We start from the raw sequence: 24,889 nt of genomic DNA, 5'->3' as shown, positions 1-24,889 counted from the left end.
TCCACCATTGGGGTGCCAGAGCAGCGAACAGTTTTGACTGGGCTGAGCGGGAACTGTACTTCCTCAGAGGTAGGGAGGCGAGCAGGCCAGAGGTGGATGAACGCAGTGCCCTTGTTTGGGTGTAGGGCCTGATCAGAGCCTGAAGGTACGGAGGTGCCGTTCCCCTCACAGCTCCGTAGGCAAGCACCATGGTCTTGTAGCGGATGCGAGCTTCAACTGGAAGCCAGTGGAGAGAGCGGAGGAGCGGGGTGACGTGAGAGAACTTGGGAAAGTTGAACACCAGACGGGCTGCGGCGTTCTGGATGAGTTGTAGGGGTTTAATGGCACAGGCAGGGAGCCCAGCCAACAGCGAGTTGCAGTAATCCAGACGGGAGATGACAAGTGCCTGGATTAGGACCTGCGCCGCTTCCTGCGTGAGGCAGGGTCGTACTCTGCGAATGTTGTAGAGCATGAACCTACAGGAACGGGTCACCGCCTTGATGTTAGTTGAGAACGACAGGGTGTTGTCCAGGATCACGCCAAGGTTCTTAGCACTCTGGGAGGAGGACACAATGGAGTTGTCAACCGTGATGGCGAGATATTAATATTTAAATAATATTTTACAGGCAAAGTGGACAAGTTGAGGAATGCTTTGATTCAACTGATGGCTCCATGTCATTTTCTCTTATAAAAGATTGTATCATGAAGGAGGGACAATGCATGTTTGAATTTCACCAAGTAGAACGGGATGAGGTAGAAAGGATGCTGTCGTCTCTTTCGGATGACAAGTCACCTGGTACAGATAATCTTGACGCCAAATTGCTTAGAGTTACAACTTACCAAATATCTACCCCAATCTCTCATATTTTGAATAAGTGCTTGATGTATGGGGTGTGCCCAGAAGTCTGGAACGAGTCAAAGGTTATTCCACTACCTGAGGATAAACAATCTGCATTCACTGGTGCTAAGCTTTTTTTTTTAAACTTTATTTAACTAGGCAAGTCAGTTAAGAACAAATTCTTATTTACAATGACGGCCTACCCCGGCCAAACCTGGACGACACTGGGTCAATTGTGTGCCTCCCTATGGGACTCCCAATCACGGCCGGATGTGATACAGCCCGGATTCGAACCAGGGACTGTAGTGCCTTAGACCACTGCGCCACTCAAGTAAATTAAGTAAATTATATCTGTACAAATCAAGGATTATTTCTCATGTAATGGTCTGATAACAGGTTTTCAGCATGCATACATATTAGAGCATTCTACAAGTACGGCCTTAGCACAAATTACAGATGATTGGTTAAAGTTAGTTGGTGCAGTGTTGCAAGATTCCAATGCTGCTTTTGATGTAATTGATCATGAACTGTTCAAAGTAAACTCAAATTGTATGGTTTTAAGTCTGCAGCTCTATCCAGGAGAAGGCAAAAAGTGTCATTTAATGGTAGCTTTTCAAACAGTAAAGACATACACTGTGGTGTTCCTCAAGGAAGCTGCCTAGGCCCATTTCTCTACTCTATCTTTACTAATGATTTACCTTCAGTAATGAACAACGCAAGAGTGGTAATGTATGCTGATGACTCTACAATGTATAGAGCAGCATTAGAACGTAATGAGCTAACAGATGTACTGAGTAGTGAACTAAGAATGATGTCTGAGTGGGTTGATATGAACAAGTTGGTGTTGAACATTTCTAAAACTAAATGTATTCTATATGGTTAAAAACATATGCTTGCTGATGATCCCCAATTTAATTTGTCAATGAATAGAATGCATGTAGAGCAAGTGAAGAAAATGAAACTACTAGGCATCATGTTGGACACAGCTTTATCATGGTCAGAACACAAAGATAATATTGTTATTAAGATGGGTAAGGGAATTGCTGTTACAAGAAAATGTTCAGTGTATGTAACATCTAGCACTCTGAATCAGGTGATTCAATCCCTGGTCCTATCACACTTAACGTACTGTCCAGTTACATGGTCATCTGCAGCAAAGAAATATATAGAAAAAAGCTCAAAATCTCTCAAAACAGGGCTGGCAGATGAGCTCTTCATTGCTCTATCCGTATGAATATTATCCAAATGCATCAGAATCTCTCATGGCTTCACGTTGAAAACAAATTACTATCCACTCTTTTGATTTTCTTCAGGAATGTTATATTTTTCAAAAAACAACAGCATTTTTCTGGTCAGTTAGTAACACGCAGAACCACCAAACCAGACAGGTAAATTCAGGGCATCTAGACAACCCAAGCCAAGGACTGCTGAAAAACATCCCCACAGCATGATGCTTCAACCACCATGCTTCCCCGTAGGGATGGTGCCAGGTTTCCTCCAGATGTGATGATTGGCATTCAGGCCAAAGAGTTCAATCTTGGATTCATCAGACCAGAAAATATTGTTTCTCGTGGTCTGAGAGTCTTTAGGAGCCTTTTGGCAAACTCCAAGCAGGCTGTCATGTGCCTTTTACTGAGGAGTGGCTTCTGTCTGGCCACTCTACCATAACGGCCTAATTGATGGAGTGCTGCAGAGATGGTTGTCCTTCTGGAAGGTTCTCCCATCTCCACAGAGGAACTCTGGAGCTCTGTCAGAGTGACCATCGGGTTCTTGGTCACCTCCCTGACCAAGGCCCTTCTCCCCCGATTGTTCAGTTTGGCCAGTCGGCCAACTCTAGGAAGAGTCTTGGTGGTTCCAAACTTCTTCCATTTAAAAATGGAGGCCACTGTTTTCTTGGGGACCTTCAACGCTGCAGAAATGTTGTGGTACCCTTCCCCAGATCTGTGCCCCGACACAATCCTGTCTTGGAGCTCTACGGACAATTCCTTCGACCTCATGGCTCTGAAATGTACTGTCAACTGTAGGACCTTATAAAGACAGGTGTGTGCCTTTCCAAATCATGTCCAATCAATTGCATTTATGACAGGTGCTCTCCAATCAAGTTGTAGAAACATCTCAAGGATGATCAATGGAAACAGAATGCACCTGAGCACAATTTCGAGTCTAATAGCAAAGGGTATGAATACTTGTAAATAAGGTATTTCTGTTTTTGTTTTAAATACATTTGTAAAAAAAAAAAAAATGTTTTTGCTTTGTCATTATGGGGTATTGTGTGTAGATTGCTGAGGAAATTATTTTCTTTAATCAATTTTAGAATAAGGCTGTAACAAAATGTGGAAAAAGTCAAGGGGTCTGAATACTTTCCGAAGGCACTGTAATTGCATATGAGGTCGTCATTCAAAAATAATGTAAATACTATTATTGCACACAGAGTGTGCCCATGCAACTTATTATGTGACTTGTTAAGCAAATGTTTACTCCTGAACTTATTTATGCTTGCCATAACAAAGGGGTTGAATAGTTATTGACTCAAGGCATTTCAGCTTTTCATTTTTAATTACTTTGTAAAAATAGAAGAAAAAAAACTTTAACATTATGGGGTATTGTGTGTCGGCCAGAGTCCACCAATCCATATTAAATGCAGGCTGTAATGCAACAAAATGTGGGAAAAGTCAAGGGGTGTAAATACTTTCTGAAGGAACTCTGTGGTTGTTTCCCTCTACAATGCCCACAAGCCACACAGGACTCATTAGAACAGAGTGGACAAAACCTGGCACTAAATCAGACTGAGGGCTAAAAGAACATCACTAACGGTGATGTTCTTTTCTACACAGAAGATCATACTCAATTATTTCCCGATCTTCTGAACTTCCCAATACCTTTCTGATGTCTTTCAGACATTTCAAACCATACTGTCAGATTGATTTGTAAGAGACTGCCATAGCCCAATTGAATCAATTGTTTGGTTCCCCACAAGGATAAGAAAACAAATGTGTGTGTGTGTGTGTGTGCGTGCGTGCATACAGTATGCTGTGATATGTGTGTGTAATGGCGATTTTGTGGCCGGCTGTACGTGTGTGTGTTTTGCTGTGTTGAGTGGCTCAGCGGTATAGAGGGAGTGAGAACTCCTGTATTGCTCAATGCTAAATTAATTGCACCAATTATTCACGGAGAGAGTTGTCTAGTGGCGGCCTTCGGGGGGCGAGGCCCTGACCGCTCTCCCTCATTTTTAATTGGCTGTCCTGTTGAATAATTGATTGGAGCAAATGCGAAATGGATGGGAAGGTCCAAGTGTCTTTCATCACACCAGACCGGCCTCTCTGACAGCCAGGCACAAACAAACTCGCTGCTCTCCACAATAAACAAACATGTGGAATAAATCCACACACAGCGGACACTGGGGAGGCTGCACATGCAGATAGGACTTCACACACAAATGCACGCACGCAACACACACACACACACACACACACACACACACACACACACACACACACACACACACACACACACACACACACACACACACACACACACACACACACACACACACACACACACACACACACACACAGAGAGATGTTTTGAACTTCACTCAGCATGTATTGACCTAACAACACTGAGAATGTACAGACGCAGAGAGGCTCAGTTGGATTGGATAACAATGTCTGCAAAGCTGAAGGATTCCTTTCCAACACAGTGTGTGTGTGTGTGTGTGTGTGTGTGTGTGTGTGTGTGTGTGTGTGTGTGTGTGTGTGTGTGTGTGTGTGTGTGTGTGTGTGTGTGTGTGATGTTGATGAGAATGAAATAGGACTGGTGAATGACTGAGGACCCCAGAGTGAGAGGGACCTACACTACGGCAAAGAGGAGGGGAGGGAGAAAGATGGTCAAATCTGTTTGTTAGAACCATCGGTGCTAATATTGACCGAGCGAAGCCAGTCCACATATGACCATTCGATACCAATTGAGACTGCAGATAGCATCACACGCACACACCCTACCCCTCCTAGCAAACACACACCCTACCCCTCCTAGCAAACACACACACCCCTCCCCAGTAATCAAAGGCTATTAACTCCCAGTGCTTTCACAACAAAACAGATGTAAGATTCCTGAGTGGTGTGGGCCAGTGACTGTTGTCTTTACCTACAGGCTAGTAGAAAAACAATTAGTGTAGCTTTGGCCCCATTGTCCGGCACAATCAATAGTCCCTGATAGTCTTATAAGCCTATTGACCGAGTGAAGCGGTTCTCTCTGAACTCCAGCTCTAGCAGACACACACAGAGAGAGAGAGAGAGAGAGAGAGAGAGAGAGACCCTACTCCTGGATTAAGACTCAGCTCTGCAAGCCATGACACAATCAGAGATGGAGACAGAGGCTGGGCATGTTACCTAGTGTGGGGAAGGACCCTCAGAACATGGATCTATGGATGGAGAGGTGTATGTGTGGGGAGGGGTGAAGGAGGTAGACTGTGTGTGTCTGTATGTGTGTGTGTGTGTGTGTGTGTGTGTGTGTGTGTGTGCGCTTACATACTGTATGTATGTAAGGATTTCTGCATGCACGTGTGTTTTTCTTGTATCCGAGTGGTTGTGTTTGTACACGCTCGCTCGCTCACGCTGCTCATTCCATGAGTAAGCGAATGTTCCTAACATTGTCTCCCCCAAGCAACTTTGACCGGTGTTTTGGCTTACTGCCCTGCATACTGCTGGTATCCACAGCCCTAACTTGTGAGTTGGTGACCTACTGCTCGTTTAGTAAAGCGCAGGCAGGATCCATACAGTGAGTAAGTCCTCCGCCTTCTCTCTGTTGACCGTACTGGTGCACCGTGTGATCAAGTCTGTGTTGCTTGTGTGTGTGTGTGTTTGCCATTTCACTGGCGGAGCTTGTTTTCGGGAGGCGGGGTGTGGGTTGTGTTTGCGAACTAATTTTAGCTCACAACAAGCTGGTAGCACGGTTAATACTAGACAGAAAAACGTCTCGACGCTCAGCGCGGAAGAGGAATACGTATCAAGCACTGCACTCCACGAACTACTCGATCAACACAAATTGTTCCATAAAAGATCTAATAGAGCCGTAAGTCCTTCCTGCAACTCTTTATGGATTGTACCAACAAAAAGAGCTGATGAGCTGTTTAAGGATGTCATAGAACTTAAAACACAGTTTGGAGTCTGAGGTGGAGGAGTTAAAGGGAGCGAATGTCACAAGTCAGACCTCATTCAAAACCAGGCCGGCGGATTTTCTCAATCTTCCAAACAACACTTGACAAGCACTCTTCCAAAAGAGGCTACCCAAAAACAAAAACAAAAAAAACGAGGCGCAATAACATTTTAAAATCGATGGAATTGAAGACGTAAAGGCTGAACCTTGGCATGACACAGTAGTCAAGGCCAAGAAACTGCTGGCAGGTCAACTCCATCTGGACCCTAAACTCATCGAGATGGAGAGGGCGCATAGGAATGGCACTTTCGTCCCCGATGGTTGGCACCATGGGAACCAAAATCTTCATCAATGTAGACTTCTGCGAAAAGGTACGCCTCAAAAGAAAGCAACTGCTGCCACGACTAATTGAAGAACAAAAAAAAAAAGGCAACATCGCATACCTGAAGTATGATCAGCTGGTCGTTCACCAACCGTCCCGTAGGCACATGACAGGTGACTCCGCTATAGTCCACTGATTTGACCCACACCCACACATATCTTTACTCTACTTTGTTCATGCGTTTCACCTAACCCCAACACCAAAGGCACACCTCGCTCTAAATGCCATAACCCTCTGAAGTGTTCAGGGGTGTTTTGTGGACTGTGTCAATGTGCATTCCATAGGAAGTGCACCCCTATTGATCAAACTAACACAAATGTACGGCTGTATTGGACATGTGAGGCTTGGTCTTCTATGTTTCTGTTCCACTCTCTAGATGATTCCGACTGTGTGTCGCTCTTAGTTGGGCAGGATATCAACCCTGACAACATGGTCTTCAACACATTACATATTAATGAAGCCAACGATAAATATAATGATTGTGTCGTTCCAGATTCAAATTTACTGAAATTTACCAGAAATAACTCTATCTATCACATGTAATTCCAAGACAAGCTTATATTCTACCTTTCATTTGAACGTTCAGTCTTCCTAAAAATCATGACCACCTTGTTCATTATTTGTCTTCTCTCAGTCATGAATTTTCAATTGTTGCCCTTACAGAAACATGGTCGACTGAAGAGGACAACCACGCTTTATGACATGTCCCCGTATAATAATAATAATAACCCCTACCCCGGACAACAGCACTGCCCTCCCCTCTGCTACTCGCCCAAGCCTTCCCCATTTCTCTTTCTCCCAAATACAGTCAGCTGATGTTCTAAATGAGCTGCAAAATCTGGACCCTTACAAATCAGCCGGGCTAGATAATCTGGACCCTTTCTTTCTAAAACTATCTGCTGAAATTGTTGCCACCCCTATTACTAGCCTCTTCAACCTCTCTTTCGTGTCGTCTGAGATCCCCAAAGATTGGAAAGCAGCTGCGGTTATCCCCCTCTTCAAAGGGGGGGACACCCTTGACCCTAACTGCTACAGACCTATATCTATCCTACCCTGCCTTTCTAAGGTCTTCGAAAGCCAAGTCAACAAACAGATTACCGACCATTTCGAATCCCACCACACCTTCTCCGCAATGCAATCTGGTTTCAGAGCTGGTCATGGGTGCACCTCAGCCACGCTCAAGGTCATAAACGATATCGTAACCGCCATCGATAGGAAACAATACTGTGCAGCCGTATTCATTGACCTGGCCAAGGCCTTTGACTCTGTCAATCACCACATCCTCATTGGCAGACTCGACAGCCTTGGTTTCTCTAATGATTGCCTCGCCTGGTTCACCAACTACTTCTCTGATCGAGTTCAGTGTGTCAAATCGGAGGGTCTGTTGTCCGGGCCTCTGGCAGTCTCTATGGGGGTGCCACAGGGTTCAATTCTTGGACCGACTCTCTTCTCTGTTTACATCAATGATGTCGCTCTTGCTGCTGGTGATTCTCTGATCCACCTCTACGCAGACGACACTATTCTGTATACTTCTGGCCCTTCTTTTGACACTGTGTTAACAACCCTCCAGGCGAGCTTCAATGCCATACAACTCTCCTTCCGTGGCCTCCAACTGCTCTTAAATACAAGTAAAACCAAATGCATGCTCTTCAACCGATCGCTGCCTGCTCCTGCCCGCCTGTCCAACATCACTACTTTGGACGGCTCTGACTTAGAATATGTGGACAACTACAAATACCTAGGTGTCTGGTTAGACTGTAAACTCTCCTTCCAGACTCACATCAAACATCTCCAATCCAAAGTCAAATCTAGAATTGGCTTCCTATTCCGCAACAAAGCATCCTTTACTCATGCTGCCAAACATACCCTTGTAAAACTGACCATCCTACCAATCCTCGACTTCGGTGATGTCCTTTACAAAATAGCCTCCAAAACCCTACTCAATAAATTGGATGCAGTCTATCACAGTGCCATCCGTTTTGTCACCAAAGCCCCATATACTACCCACCACTGCGACCTGTACACTCTCGTTGGCTGGCCCTCGCTTCATACTCGTCGCCAAACCCACTGGTTCCAGGTCATCTACAAGACCCTGCTAGGTAAAGTCCCCCCTTATCTCAGCTCGCTGGTCACCATAGCAGCACCTACCTGTAGCACGCGCTCCAGCAGGTATATCTCTCTAGTCACCCCCAAAACCAATTCTTCCTTTGGACGCCTCTCCTTCCAGTTCTCTGCTGCCAATGACTGGAACGAACTACAAAAATCTCTGAAACTGGAAACACCTATCTCCCTCACTAGCTTTAAGCACCAGCTGTCAGAGCAGCTCATAGATTACTGCACCTGTACATAACCCATCTACAATTTAGCCCAAACAACTACCTCTTTACCTACTGTATTTATTTATTTATTTATTTTGCTCCTTTGCACCCCATTATTTCTGTCTCTACTTTGCACTTTCTTCCACTGCAAACCAACCATTCCAGTGTTTTTTTTTTAGTTTTTATTTTACTTGCTGTGTTGTACTCACTTCACCTCCATGGCCTTTTATATTTTTATTTATTTATACATATATTTGTTTGCCTTCACCTCCCTTATCTCACCTCACTTGCTCACATTGTATATAGACTTATTTATTTTTTTCACTGTATTATTGACTATATGTTTGTTTTACTCCATGTGTAACTATGTGTTGTTGTATGTGTCGAACTGCTTTGCTTTATCTTGGCCAGGTCGCAATTGTAAATGAGAACGTGTTCTCAATTTGCCTACCTGGTTAAATAAAGGTTAAATAAATAAAATAAAAATAATGCTGTTCACCACTGTAGAACATCAAGAGTGGGAGGAGGAGTGTCGATTTTTGTTCATAAACGTTTTCAATTTTTTGTAAGAGAGAACCTCGCACTTACATCTGATAACATTGATGTTGAATGTCTTTTCGTAGAAATTCCCTCCGCGTGGTAAAAAGTGGTAATCGGCCATCCGGTTCTGGCGTTGGTAATTCCATTGATATCCTTGCATCAATCTTGGATTTGACTAATAATGAAGATAACATTTGTTTTCTATTGGGTGATTACAAAATACATTTATTAAAAGTGAGAACCACTCGCTGACATCAGATATTTGTAATACTTTATACTCCAGCTATCTGTAATCCATCATCTATAAGACTGACCAGCTCATCTACCACCCTTATTGATAATATTTTAACAGATTCTTTGAATAATGTGGCTAATACGGGTATAGTTTATCCTGACATTTCTGACCACGTTCCAATGTTCTACTTCTCTTTGGCAGCTAGAAATGAACAGATGGGAATGATTAATAGCTTTAAATGTAGAATATTTAACAAAAGTAATTGTGAGCGCTTAAAGATGTTGATTGATGATATTTCATGGGAACATTTTTATAATTAGGCCGATGTGGAGTCTGCTTACCAGACTTTTCTCACATCTTTCAATTCTGTATTTCACCACTGATTTCCATTAGTTAAACCATGTAAGAGAGCAGCGGAAGGATTTTTGAAATCTTGGTTTATAACCGGTCTCCAAAAATCCTCAGTTAAAAAAAAACAAGTGGTATAAAAAGTTTCTCACAAATTCCTCTACCCTGAATTCTGCTAATTACAAAAAGTTGAGAAGAAATGTACTCACCTACTTCAGATATTCCCACCAAAAAATATTTTACTAACAAATTCCAAGAATCCTTAAATAATATAAAGTTGACTTGGAAAATCATTAATCAACTGTTGAATAAGAAAAAGGAATCTAAAATGATTCCATATCAATTTATTGTTGGAAATAAGACCTATAATGATCCTGATGTTATTTCATGTGAATTTAATAACTTTTTTGTGAATGTGTCCAAGAAAATTGAGAAAACTGATGGAAATCCCATGGATTACACTAAGGGACATTTCCCTTCTCTGCTTGAGTTTGATCCTCCTGATGTAATGTAGGTGATGGGGGTAATTGGAAACTTAAAGATATCAGCAGCATGTCTTGATGAGATTGGTGCCTCTTTGTTGAAATCAGTGTCTTCCTCGATTACTGAGCCTTTATGCAAACTGGTATTGTTCATAAAGATGAGAAAATTGCCAACATTATCCCTCTATAAATCTGAGGATCCAAGATCTTTTTGCAAATTATTGCCCAATATTTGTACTATCATGTTTTTCTAAAATCCTAGAAAAATTGGTGTATAAGAGAATGTTGAAACATTTAAATCAACACTGTATTTTATATGAGCACCAATATGGTTTGAGTAAAGACTACTCCTCAGATATGGCTCTTTTGCAATTTGTGGATCAAATCTTTACAGCCCTTAACAACAATTAATACGCTCTTGGCATCTTTTTCGATTTATCCAAAACGTTTGATCAGGAAATATTACTTTCAAATTGCATTATTACAGTTTTCACGATTATACATATACTTGGTTATATAGTTATGTTTATCATAGAGAACAATTTGTTTATGCTGTGCATCAACCAGGACAAAGATATCCTGTGGTGTGCCACAGGGTTGGATGATTGGACCTTTGTTATTCCTAATTTATATCAATGACCTAGCTGCTGTGTCTTCTACCGTATTTCCCATTCTCTTTGTTGATGATACCAATTAGATTATATCGCACAAGAATTTTGATTCACTAACTAATGAAGCAAACTCAGGTATGGCCAAATCTGAATGTTTCCAGATAAACAAATGACCTTGAAATGTTAAAAAATCCAACTTTATTGTATTCACTAGTAAGAATAAGAAATATTGTAAAAAATAAAATAAAAATTTAAGTCAGAATCTCAAATTGGTGGGAATGAAATGGAAATTTCAAGTCACATTCACTAGATTCCTAGGAGTTCTAATTGATGAAAAGTAAACCCTGGAAAGATCATATTCAATTTGTCAGTAGCAAAGTGATGAAATCTGTTGGTATCATCAGAAAGCTTAGTTGGTTTGGTTCATCAGGCTTGCTTCTCAACTCTATACTATAGCTTCATTTACCCATATCTAATTTACTGTAATATTGTCTGGGCCAGTGAATATGCCTCCTACTTACACAAATGACTCATCATACAAAATACATTTGCAAGACTATCCACTTCTTTTAATTACCTGGCTCCAGCTGCACCTTGGTTTAAGAAATTCAATATCTTGTCTATTTACAACATTAATGAACACCAAATATGCACTTTCATCTACAAATACTCATACCTACCAGACAGTTTACCTAAACCCTTCAAGTGGTTTCTTCCAGGTTAATTCTGAAATCCATCTTTATACAGATGAAGTCGGAAGTTTACATACACCTTAGCCAAATACATTTAAACTCAGTTTTTCACAATTCCTGACATTTAATCCTAGTAAAAATGCCCTGTTTTAGGTCAGTTAGGATCACCACTTTATTTTAAGAATGTGAAATGTCAGAATAATAGTAGAGAGAATTATTTATTTCAGCTTTTCTTTATTTCATCACATTCCCAGTGGGTCAGAAGTTTACATACACTCAATTAGTATTTGGTAGCATTGCCTTTAAATTGTTTAACTTGGGTCGATGTTTCGGGTAGCCTTCCACAAGCTTCCCACAATAAATTGGGTGAATTTTGGCCTATTTCTCCTGACAGAGCTGTCAGGTTTGTAGGCCTCCTTGCTCGCACACACTTTTTCAGTTCTGCCCACAAATGTTCTATAGGATTGAGGTCAGGGCTTTGTGATGGCCACTCCAATACCTTGACTTTGTTGTCCTTAAGCCATTTTGCCTCAACTTTGGAAGTATGCTTGGGGTCATTGTCCATTTGAAAGACCCATTTGGAACCAAGCTTGAACTTCCTGACCAATGTCTTGAGATGTTGCTTCAATATATTCACAGAATTTTCCTCCCTCATGAAGTCATCTATTTTGTGAAGTGCACCCGTCCCTCCTGCAGCAAAGCACCCCCACAACATGATGCTGCCACTCCCGTGCTTCACGGTTGGGATGGTGTTCTTCGGCTTGAACTCCCCCTTTTTCCTCCAAACATAACGATGGTCATTATGGCCAAACAGTTCAATTTGTGTTTCATCAGACCAGAGGACATTTCTCCAAAAAGTACGATCTTTGTCCCCATGTGCAGTTGCAAACCATAGTCTGGCTTTTTTATGGCGGTTTTGGAGCAGTGGCTTCTTCCTTGCTCAGCGGCCTTTCAGGTTATGTCGATATAGGACTCGTTTTACTGTAGATATAGATACTTTTGTACCTTTTTCCTCCAGCATCTTCACAAGGACCTTTGCTGTTGTTCTGGGATTTCTTTTGATTTCCCCATGATGTCAAGCAAAGAGGGACTGAGTTTGAAGGTAGGCCTTGAAATACATCCACAGGTACACCTCCAATTGATTCAAATGATGTCAATTAGCCTATCAGAAGCTTCTAAAGCCATGACATAATTTTCTGGAATTTTCCAAGCTGTTTAAAGGCACAGTCAACTTAGTGTATGTAAACTTCTGACCCACTGGAAATGTGATACAGTGAATTATAAGTGAAATAATCTGTCTGTAAACAATTGTTGGAAAAATTACTTGTGTCATGCACAAAGTAGATGTCCTAACCGACTTTCCAAAAACTATAGTTTGTTAACAAGAAATTTGTGAGTGGTTGAAAAATTAGTTTTAATGACTCCAACTTAAGTATATGTAAACTTCCGACTTCAACTGTAACACAAGACACTGTAATAACCCCACTGCCACACCTCACATAGTCAGTTTCTCTATCAGATAGAGGTACCATACTCTGGAAATCTTATCGTCACATTGCCAAAACATCATCATCCCTCAGTAACTTTAAGTGAAGACTGGGGGTCAGCCTGATGAATCAAACTACCCAATATGCCCCTCAATGTATCCTAACTCTCTCACACGCACGCACGCACACACATTTTTTCTTGTATACTGAGTATATCATGTCCAATTAGAATGATTATGCTTTGTGTAACTGATTGATTTTTTAGATTATTTTTTTGTACTTATATTCGTGACGTGGTTTTCATAATAGCCCTTTTGGGCTTCCAACCTCAACTGCACACCATTTAAAAAAAAAAAAAAATTGTTGATCTGTCCTGTTTTGTCTTTTACTTATTTTCTTTGGTGCAAATAAATAACACCTAAAAAAACTGGTATGCACACTCTACCCAACCGGAGAAAGGCCTAGGTAGTACACCATGATGTACCATCATGTCTCCGGCGCGGCCCACGCTTGGATTGCGTCCTACCTGACAGGTCGCTCCTACCAGGTGGCGTGGCGAGAATCTGTCTCCGCACCACGTGCTCTCACCACTGGTGTCCCCCAGGGCTCTGTTCTAGGCCCTCTCCTATTCTCGCTATACACCAAGTCACTTGGCTCTGTCATATCCTCACATGGTCTCTCCTATCATTGCTATGCAGACGACACACAATTAATCTTCTCCTTTCCCCCCTCTGATAACCAGGTGGTGAATCGCATCTCTGCATGTCTGGCAGACATATCAGTGTGGATGACGGATCACCACCTCAAGCTGAACCTCGGCAAGACGGAGCTGCTCTTCCTCCCGGGGAAGGACTGCCCGTTCCATGATCTCGCCATCACGGTTGACAACTCCATTGTGTCCTCCTCCCAGAGTGCTAAGAACCTTGGCGTGATCCTGGACAACACCCTGTCGTTCTCAACTAACATCAAGGCGGTGACCCGTTCCTGTAGGTTCATGCTCTACAACATTCGCAGAGTACGACCCTGCCTCACGCAGGAAGCGGCGCAGGTCCTAATCCAGGCACTTGTCATCTCCCGTCTGGATTACTGCAACTCGCTGTTGGCTGGGCTCCCTGCCTGTGCCATTAAACCCCTACAACTCATCCAGAACGCCGCAGCCCGTCTGGTGTTCAACTTTCCCAAGTTCTCTCACGTCACCCCGCTCCTCCGCTCTCTCCACTGGCTTCCAGTTGAAGCTCGCATCCGCTACAAGACCATGGTGCTTGCCTACGGAGCTGTGAGGGGAACGGCACCTCCGTACCTTCAGGCTCTGATCAGGCCCTACACCCAAACAAGGGCACTGCGTTCATCCACCTCTGGCCTGCTCGCCTCCCTACCTCTGAGGAAGTACAGTTCCCGCTCAGCCCAGTCAAAACTGTTCGCTGCTCTGGCACCCCAATGGTGGAACAAACTCCCTCACGACGCCAGGTCAGCGGAGTCAATCACCACCTTCCGGAGACACCTGAAACCCCACCTCTTTAAGGAATACCTAGGATAGGATAAAGTAATCCTTCTAACCCCCCCCCCCCTTAAAAGAGTTAGATGCACTATTGTAAAGTGGTTGTTCCACTGGATATCATAAGGTGAATGCACCAATTTGTAAGTCGCTCTGGATAAGAGCGTCTGCTAAATGACTTAAATGTAAATGTAATGTCTGAGACCAAAAAGTGAACCATCGCCCACCGACCAGGCAAGATTTTTTTTTGCCAAGCAGTAACAACAATTGACTTTATAAAGGACTTGGATTTAATACCAACAACAACACCTGCAACAGAAAATGCAACTACTGAAGATAAACACATAGCACAATCTGCTGCGCATCACTCCGCTCTGTTTATGTCCTCATTACCACCAGGAACATTGAAACAGCTGGGCTGGAGCTGCTCACTAAAATCTCCACATGCCTATTGTCTTCTAGGGAAGCAGGGGATGAGGAGGAGGAGAAAGAGAGAAAGCGAGAGCGCGTGGAGGACCGGACCAGCTGTTGTGATGAGAGTGCGGGCAGCGGCGAACAGGTGTCACTCCCACTGACGGTCTGCGTCTGGCTTCACCCCGTGCCCCTTGCACCCCCCGAACATCCACCCACAGCTCCCTCACCCCCACACCTCTCCTCTGCCTCGCCTGGCAGACTGCTTCAAGGAGACACTACCCCCTCACCCCACTCTGTCGAACTGCCGCCACTCAATCACATACTGAGACATTAGAGAAAGTTAAACACTGTGGATGTATCAAATTACGCCAATAACATAACACAAGAAGTATAAATTAGAATTATGATTGAGTCAAAAGACGGCATGTCAGAGTATGAAACAGTTGACAGTACATACTCATAGAGTATGTGTGGGCATGTAAGAGTATGAAAGAGTTGACAGTATATATATTCATAACGGCTTGTAACATGTGTTTGTATGGAGTGGCTCAGTCAGTAGAGCACGGCGCTTGCAAAGCAAAGGCTCGTGGGTTGGATTCCCGCTGGGGCCACCTAGATGTAAAATGTATGCACGCATAACTGTAAGTCGCTTCGAATAAAAGCATCTGCTAAATGCCATATACAGTATATGATAAATAATATTATGTAGCTAAGCTGAACTAGGCTGACAATACAGTGGCTGCCTGTACAGTCAGTGTACTACAACTCCTATATATATATATATATATATAGTACATAATATATATATATAGATCTCAGTCTTATCTTCAGGCCTTTGGCCACGTCGTCATTGTTCAAGATAGTGGCGTTAGAGGTTCCGAGGCGTGTGCAGGTGCATAGAACGCAGGAGGGGCAGTAATTACTCTGGTGTCAGCGCTGCCGCGACGACTCCTCCCCAGCATCCATAACCCGTCGTCCTGCCACGGGATAAACGCTGCGCCATCCATCACGCGCCCACTTGACAAATACCTTCTATAATAGAAGTTTATTTTTATGGGGGACTGAATCAAGGACTTTCCCATGCATACAAAAACGTGTCACAATTATTTATGGCTTCTGCTGAGACGCACAATATGTCATATCAAACTCCCATCCTCCGCCCCCGGCGCCCGCGCCAGCCTGTCAATATCTCTGCTGCTATCAATAATGTGGAACACCGCTACGATAAGCCTCCAGGATTCTGAGGTCATTCCGCTGGCGTGAGCGAGCATGGAGAGACACACACAGACACTCATACACACTAGTCCTTAATGCACTGTAAGCGGTTACAGACAGAATAGCAGAAAGAGCTAGGCTGAAACACACACACACGCGCACACGCGCAGGCTCACACACACACACACACACACACACACACACACACACACGCACGCACGCACGCACGCACGCACGCATGCTCACACACGCGCGCGCTCACACGCACACACAGGCCTACACCTTTAATTATCTGTCTAGTTTCTACCATAATCCCCCCCCCCCCCCCCCCGACTAATACAACAATTACCAAAACAAAGATACAAGTTCAAATATGAACCTGACTCGTTTTGGAGAGAGGATGGATATATGTCTGTCTATCAAACGGCAGGTAAGGTCATAGCAAAACAAAACGGTCAAAGACAAGTGAGCATGGGAGTGTGTGTGCGTACGTGCGTGTGTGTGTGTGTGTGTGTGTGTGGTGTGTACATGCACGTACGCGCGTGTTTACTAGAATGAGTGGCAAACAGGGGAGGAAATACAGAAGGAAAAAAATAACAACTGAAAGGAAATCCCCGCACTGCAGCCTCCAAATCTGAGAGCTGTCAATCTGGGTGAGTGGCAACCCCTTTTGCCCAGAGAAAAGGCAATAAATTGGGGTTCCAGATAAGGCCTGCAACACCAGTGCCATGCCTGACAAAAAAAATGAGCGGCTTTTCCGTAGGCTACTTGAGTGCTGTCAATCAGCGTGACTGCCAGGCTCACACATCGCCAGCAGAGAGACGGATAGAAGAAAAAACAGATTACAGAGGGGGGAGAGAGGAAGGGAGAGAGGAAGCGAAAGAGGGAGCAAGAGAGAGAGAGAGTGAGCATTAAGCTGGAGCTAGAGGGAAATGAATAAATATGATAAATTGAAATGATGAGATTGTGGTACTTGGTGTTTTGGATTCTGCTACCCGCAGGGATTAGGCCCCATTGACTGTCATTTTCATTGATGTGCTTCAACAACACACACAGACAAACACACACACACATACTCAAGTATATATTGCCTTTTTAACTAGTCCTATACTTCGCCAAAATCTCTTGGGCACTGACAAACCCTTAAAATAAAACTAGACATCTAAAAACCAAACAACAACACACACACATAAAAACAATAGCTCATGGAACTACAGGATAACTTTATCCTGTGAAGGCACTAGATGTATGGTCCAGGAGAGATAGCAGCAACAGTAAATTATTACCTTTTTACAAACCGGGCCTTTGTAATAAAATGTGTCAGGAGAGTATTATCAATTCACCAGTTCAGTGAAGATAGTATTTCTGAAGCCACAGAGAGAGAGAGAGGGGATCACTATCAGGAGGGAAGCTATCAGGAGGGAAGCCGGAATTCTTCACTGTCCAGAAGGGAGGGTCTTAGACCTGTGTGTGTGTGTGTGTGTGTGTGTGTGTGTGTGTGTGTGTGTGTGTGTGTGTGTGTGTGTGTGTGTGTGTGTGTGTGTGTGTGTGTGTGTGTGTGTGTGTGTGTGTGTGTGTGTGTGTGTGTGTGTGGGTGGAGATAGGAGGGGGTGTGGGGGGGATAGGAGGGTGTGTGTATGGGGAATAGGAGGGTGTGTGTGTGTGGGAGATAGGAGGGTGTGTGTGTGGGGGATAGGAGGGGGTGTGAATGGGGGATAGGAGGGTGTGTGTATGGGGGATAGGAGGGTGTGTGTATGGGGGATAGGAGGGTGTGTGTGGGGGGGATAGGAGGACGTATGGAGATTGTATGAGGGATGGATTCTCTGAGCCTTGGGGACACAGACGAGACAGAAGAGTGTCACATCAATAGTCACCCTGCTTAACATAATGTCCCACCAAGCAGTGACTGGGACTCGTCTCCTTGGACTGGTTATGCCCCTATCTCATTCCACTTTTCCCTCTCTCTTTCGGTCTCTCTCTCTGACTCTCGTTAAAAGCAGGTCATACATACATATACAGATGAAGTCGCAGGTTTACATACAGTTTTTCACAATTCCTGACATTTTATCCTAGTAAAAATGCCCTGTCTTAGGTCAGTTAGGACCACTTTATTTTAAGAATGTGAAATGTCAGAATAATAGTATAGAGAATGATTTATTTCAGCTTTTATTTCTTTCATCACATTCCCAGTGGGTCAGAAGTTTACATACACTCAATTAGTATCTGGTAGCATTGCCTTTAAATTGTTTAACTTGGGTCAAACATTTCGGGTAGCCTTCCACAAGCTTCTCACAATAAGTTGGGTGAATTTTGGCCCATTCCTCCTGACAGAGCTGGTGTAACTGAGTCAGGTTTGTAGGCCTCCTTGCTCGCACACACTTTTTCAGTTCTGCCCACAAATGTTCTATAGGATGAGGTCAGGGCTTTGTGATGGCCACTCCAATACCTTGACTTTGTTGTCCTTAAGCCATTTTGCCTCAACTTTGGAAGTATGCTTGGGGTCATTGTCCATTTGAAAGACCCATTTGCGACCAAGCTTGAACTTCCTGACTGATGTCTTGAGATGTTGCTTCAACATATCCACATAATTTTCCTCCCTCATGATGCCATCTATTTTGTGACGTGCATCCCTCCTGCAGCAAAGCACCCCCACAACATGATGCTGCCACCCCCGTGCTTCACGGTTGGGATGGTGTTCTTCGGCTTGCAAGCCTCCCCCTTTTTCCTCCAAACATAACGATGGGCATTATGGCCAAACAGTTCAATTTTGGTTTCTCCATGTGCAGTTGCAAACCATAGTCTGGCTTTTTTATGGCTTTTTTGGAGCAGTGGCTTCTTCCTTGCTGAGTGGCTTTCCAGGTTATGGATATAGATACTTTTGTACCTGTTTCCTCCAGCATCTTCACAAGGTCCTTTGCTGTTGTTCTGGGATTGATTTGCACTTTTCACACCAAAGTACGTTCATCTCTAGGAGACAGAACGCGCCTCCTTCCTGAGCGGTATGACGGCTGCGTGGTCCCATGGTGTTTATACTTGCATACTATTGTTTGTACAGATGAACCTGGTACCTTAAGGTGTTTGGAAATTGCTCCCAAGGATGAACCAGACTTGTGGAGGTCTACAATTGATTTTCTGAGGTCTTGGCTGATTTCTTTTGATTTTCCCATGATGTCAAGAAAAGAGGTACTGAGTTTGAAGGTAGGCCTTGAAATACACCCACAAATACACCTCCAATTGACTCAAATGATGTCAATTAGCCTATCAGAAGCTTCTAAAACCATGAAATCATTTTCTGGAATTTTCCAAGCGTTTTAAAGGCTCAGTCAACTTAGTGAATGTAAATTTCTGACCCACTGGAATTGTGATACAGTGAATTATAAGTGAAATAATCTGTCTGTAAACAATTGTTGGAACTTGTTGGGACTTGTGTCATGTACAAATTAGATGTCCTAACCGACATGACAAAACTATAGTTTGTTAAGAAAAAATTTGTGGAGTGGTTGAAAAACGAGTTTTAATGACTCCAACCTAAGTGTATGTAAACTTCCGACTTCAACTGTATCTCTGTGTGAGTGGTATGGCTTCGGCCTGCAGCGGTCTGTCTGTGCATGTCCGAATTTTCAGCCATGGGGAAATAGATGCTTAGCGGATGTCTCTTTTAAACACACACACACACACACGCACACGCACACGCACACACGCACACGCACACGCACACTGGAGTCTGTTCAGGTTATGGAGTCCAGCCCTAATACTCTGGAGTCTTCCCTGATACACACACAGTCTGAGGCATATAGCCCAACTAGCGAACCACACTGAAATCTCTCATTAAAAATGCACAGACTCCAGAAACATAAACGTTTTTTATTCATCCCCCCCTCTTCTTTTCACAGGTGTCAAGAGAGATTTCATGGCCTGTGCCTGTGTGGATTTGCCACACCCCTTTTTAGTGCTAATTTGGCCTTTTAGGTTTAATCTCTCTGTGAGTTGCTTTCCTCACCCTTTAATTAGGCAACGGGGAGCCAGCACCAACACCAAACACAGAGAAACACAGAGAGACACACGCTCATGCATGCACACACGCACACACACACACAAGACACTGCTATTGCTCTCCATGGGCTCCTTTCACACACAGCTCGAGTCACTTACACAGGACTGAGACAGAAAGAGAAAACAAGAAAGTGCCATAGATGGAGTCAGTGGGGAGAGAGAGAAAGACAGAGAGAATGTTAAACTTTCACTATCTTACAATTCCCCATTAACTCTCTCTCTCTCCCTCTCTCTCTCTCTCTCTCAATAACCAAGGGTCATCTCACAATAACCAAGGGTCAAAATTACCATACATTCAACAGTAGAGTACATGTGCAGGTTGATTCGTCTGTCAGACACTGTCCCTCAACGTATGGCAGGCAGCAATGTGGTGCGCTGCCAACCCACAGCTCTATATATTTTTGACATTTTGTCAGGAAATGCAGCTCCGTCTCAGGTTCTGCTGTTGTGCAGTGGTTGCACAGCCTTTCCTCTACAGGGAGCCAGGTTTTCCTGTGTCTACCCTTCTCAATGGCAAGGCTGTGCTCACTGAGCCTGTACTTTGTCAAGGTTTTTCTAAGGTTCTGATCAGTAACCATGGTCAAATATTTAGCCACGGTGTACTGTCGATTTAGGGCCAGATAGCACTGCATTTTGCTTTGTGTTTGTGCTTGTGTTTCCCAATAAGCAATGTAGTTTTGTTTTGACTGTGTTCTAACTTGGTTTATTCTGATTGATTGGATGTTCTATTCTGAGGCTTCAGTGTGTTAGTAGAACAGGTTTGTGAACTCAGGACCAGCTGGATGAGGGGACTCTTTTCTTTGTTCAGCTCTTGGCATTGCAGGGCTTGGTAATGATATGAGAGGGGGTCACTGTATTTTAGATGTTTCCAAAACTTAATTGCTCTTTTTTGAGTTTTTATTATTAGTGGATATTGGCCTAATTCTGCCCTGCATGCATTGTTTGTATGTAACGATCGTCCTGGGAAGAAGGAGTGGACCAAAACACAGCGTGGTAAGTGTCCATGTTAATATTTATTTTAACTCAGAACACTAAGACAAAATAACAGAAATAGACCAACACGAAACAGTTCTGTCTGGTGCAGACACAGAGACAGAAAACAACTACCCACAAAACCCATGTGGGCAAGATCTACCTAAGTATGGTTCTCAATCAGAGACAACGATAGACAGCTGCCTCTGATTGTTGGTTGGTCGGGTGTGGTTCTCAAAGAAATACAAAACATAGAACACAGAACATAGAATGCCCACCTCAACTCACGCCCTGACCAAACCAAAATAGAGACATAAAAAGGATCTCTAAGGTCAGGGCGTGACATTGTAGTTTTCCTCTGGACATGTAGGATAATATTACAGAACGCTGCATGCAGGGTTTCAATGGGGTGTTTGTCCCATTTGATGAAATCTTGTTTTGCAAGTGGACTCCACACCTCGTTGCCATAAAGTGCAATTGGTTCAAACACATATTCAATTCGTTTTAGCCAAATTTTAATAGGTATTTCAATTTGAATTAGCTTTTTAATGGCGTAGAATGCCCTGCGTGCTTTCTCTCTCAGTTCATTCACTGCCTCATTAAGGTGTCCAGTTGAGCTTATTTTTAAACCTAAGTAATTGTAGTGTGTGCAGTACTCTATATATTTTGTACCAATTGAGAACTTTGGTCTAATTCCCCGAGATCTGGATCTTCTCTGGAAAATCATTATTTTAGTATTTTTGCGGTTTACTGCCAGGGCCCAGGTCTGGCAGTACTGCTCTAGCAGGTCCAGGCTCTGCTGTAGGCCATGTGCTGTGGGTGACAGCAGGCATAGGTAATCTGCGAAGAGTAGGCATTTAACTTCTGAATTGTGGAGACTAACACCAGGGGCTGAGAACTTTTCTAGAATAGTGGCCAATTCGTTGATGTAAATATAGAAGAGTGCAGGGCTCAGATTGCAACCCTGACGAAGGCCCCGCCCCTGGTTAAATAATTCTGTTATTTTCTTGCAAATTTTAATGCTGCACGTATTGCCAGTATACATTGATTTAATTATGTCATATGTTTTACCCCCTATACCACTTTCAATAACTTTGTAGAACAGTCCTATATGCCAAATATAATCAAATTGTCATGCTCATCAAAATGAATGGACCAAGGCGCAGCGGGGTGTAGAGTTCCACATATTTTAATAAATCGAAACTCACCAAACAAAACAAACAAGCACAAACGAAAACGTGACGTTCTGGGCTGCTCACAGGCAGCTACACAAAAACTAGATCCCACAAACTAAAGGTGGGAAAAGGCTGCCTAAGTATGATCCCCAATCAGAGACAACGATAAACAGCTACCTCTGATTGGGAACCATACCAGGCCAACATAGAAATATAATTCCCCTAGATAACACACCCTTAATCACACCCCGACCTAACGAACATAGAGAATAAACAGCTCTCTATGGTCAGGGCGTGACACAAATGCTTTTTGGAAGTCGATAAAGCAAGCGTAAATTTTGGTATTATTTTGGTGGACATGTTTATCTATCAGGGTGTGTAGGGTGTAAATATGATCAGTTGTGCGATGTTTTGGTATAAATCCAATTAGGCTTTTACTCAAGACATTGTGCTTATTAAGGAAGTTTAGAACTCTTACATCTATAATACGACAGAAAACCTTCCCCAGGTTACTGTTCACACAAATGCCTCTGTAATTGTTAGGGTTAAATTGGTCTCCGTTTTTAAAGATTGGGGTTATGAGTCCTTCATTCCAGATGTCAGGGAAATAACCTACACTCAGGATCAAATTAAACAGTTTTAATATAGCCAATTGAAATTTTGCACTAGTAAGTTTGAGCATCTCATTTAGGATGCCATCAGGTCCGCATGCTTTTTTAAATTTGAGAGCCTGAAGTTTCTTATAGAGCTCCTAATTGGGGAGTCCAATGGATTTTGATTGTCCTTTATAGCTTTTTCTAGTCCATTCAACTTCTCATGAATTTGGCGTTGTTCTGCGTTTGTGTCAATTTGAACGGTGTTGTAGAGTGTTTTAAAATGTGTTGTCCATATGTCACCATTTTGTATCGCTAATTCCTCTTGTTTAGATTTTTTTTAGTTTTTTCCAATTTTGCCAGAAGTTGTTTGTGTTTATGGACTCCTCAATTAGTGTCAGCTGCTTGCTGTTGTACTGTGCTTTTTTGGTTCTGAGTGTACATTTATAGAGTTTTAAAGTCTCTCTCTCACTCCCTCCCTCCATCTCCCTCCCTGACTAAACACCCCTAACCTTAACGGCGACTCCACTTTAATAAGACATTAATATCTACTTCAGTACCACTTCTATTACAAAATTACCCAAACAAAGCCTGAGCACTAAAAAGGAAAATACAATAACAGAGGCGCTCGTTATGTGGAAATAAGAGGACAGTTAATTGGGGTCTGATAGCCTAATAGGCAGCACTCTGATTACCAAGCGCTGCACATTGGGTCAAATTAGCCCAGTGATGAGCAGCCAGGGGATTCAATTATGTTGGGAGAACAGAAATAATGCAGTGAAAGCTCCTAACAGGGGCATCGCAACAGGAAACATGGGACTCGGGTTAAAAAACGTGTAATTGGTCTGTTGGTTGGGAAGTTTAGCCTGTTGGTAAATTAGGAATGCAACACTAAGACCCAGATGTTCCTGGATACAATAGGAAGCCAATAAGCAACCATGTTGTTATTACCATCGCCGCTCCTGGGGCCTCGTTCAGGAGGATGTAACGTTGCGAGAACGTTCAACGAAATGTACTGTGTAGAACAGATATGATTGTCTGTCAGGTAAAATAGAGAATCATGTCAGCTCTTTTCTATCTTCAACATTCTGACAAAACAGACAGATGTGTAGAACAGATATAGAATAGGGGGAAAAGTCTAAACAGTATCCTTGGGACGTCCCAATTCCTACAGTGAGGGTGTCAAAATACCCATAAAACCAAGACATTCCAATCATTATTCCACCATAAATTTTTCCCATAGGGAATTTTAGAAACACTTAAAGTAAGAGTTAAGGTTAGAGTTAAGGTTAGGGTTAAGGTTAGAGTTAAGGTAGGGACGTCCCAAGGATGCCGTATAGCACTAACCGGTAGAATAGGAGGATTGTGTAAGCTCTATTCATCACATTTCTATCTGCAACGTTCAAGAATGGTTGTCTTCTGAGCGTGGTGCAGTGATAGGTGCAGTGAAACACAAGCCTTATAACGGATAGTGAAATGTGTTGTTTTACAGGGTCAGTCATAGTAGTACGCCACTCCTGGGGCAAATTACAGTTATGTGCCTTGCTCAAGGGCACAGACAGATTTTTCAGCTTGTTGCCTCGGGAATTCGAACCAGTGACCTTCCGGTTACTGGCCCAACGATCTAACCGCTAGGCTACCTGACATCCCATGTAGTTTGTCTCGAGTTGAAAGTCAAGGGTTCCAGTACTGACAGGGGTTAATGGTCAGGGGAGGGATAGAGGAAGTGTGTTTCACTCCAATCAGTCCCCCAGACAGAGAGCAACACGGTGGTGTTATGGCTTGTATTGACCGAGTCAAAAGGGGGACCGGTGCGAGATAGACCGGTGCGAGACAATCGCAAACCCCCTCCCTCTCGCTCGCTCTAAGCCCCTCTCTCTCTCATTACCCCCACCCTCTCTTT

General features: G+C 43.3%; 1 protein-coding gene across 2 annotated transcripts in view; it reads right to left on the bottom strand.

The window, feature by feature from the left end:
- Positions 1 to 24,889, bottom strand: part of LOC139573941 (zinc finger protein 407-like) — a 168,180-nt gene that overhangs the window by 23,469 nt on the left and 119,822 nt on the right. The gene's annotated exons all lie outside the window — the stretch shown is intronic.

This window comes from Salvelinus alpinus, chromosome 4 (assembly GCF_045679555.1).
Source record: "Salvelinus alpinus chromosome 4, SLU_Salpinus.1, whole genome shotgun sequence".
NCBI lineage: Eukaryota > Metazoa > Chordata > Actinopteri > Salmoniformes > Salmonidae > Salvelinus > Salvelinus alpinus.
Note: the sequence above shows the minus strand (reverse complement) of the source record. Positions and strands in the feature narration are given on the sequence as shown.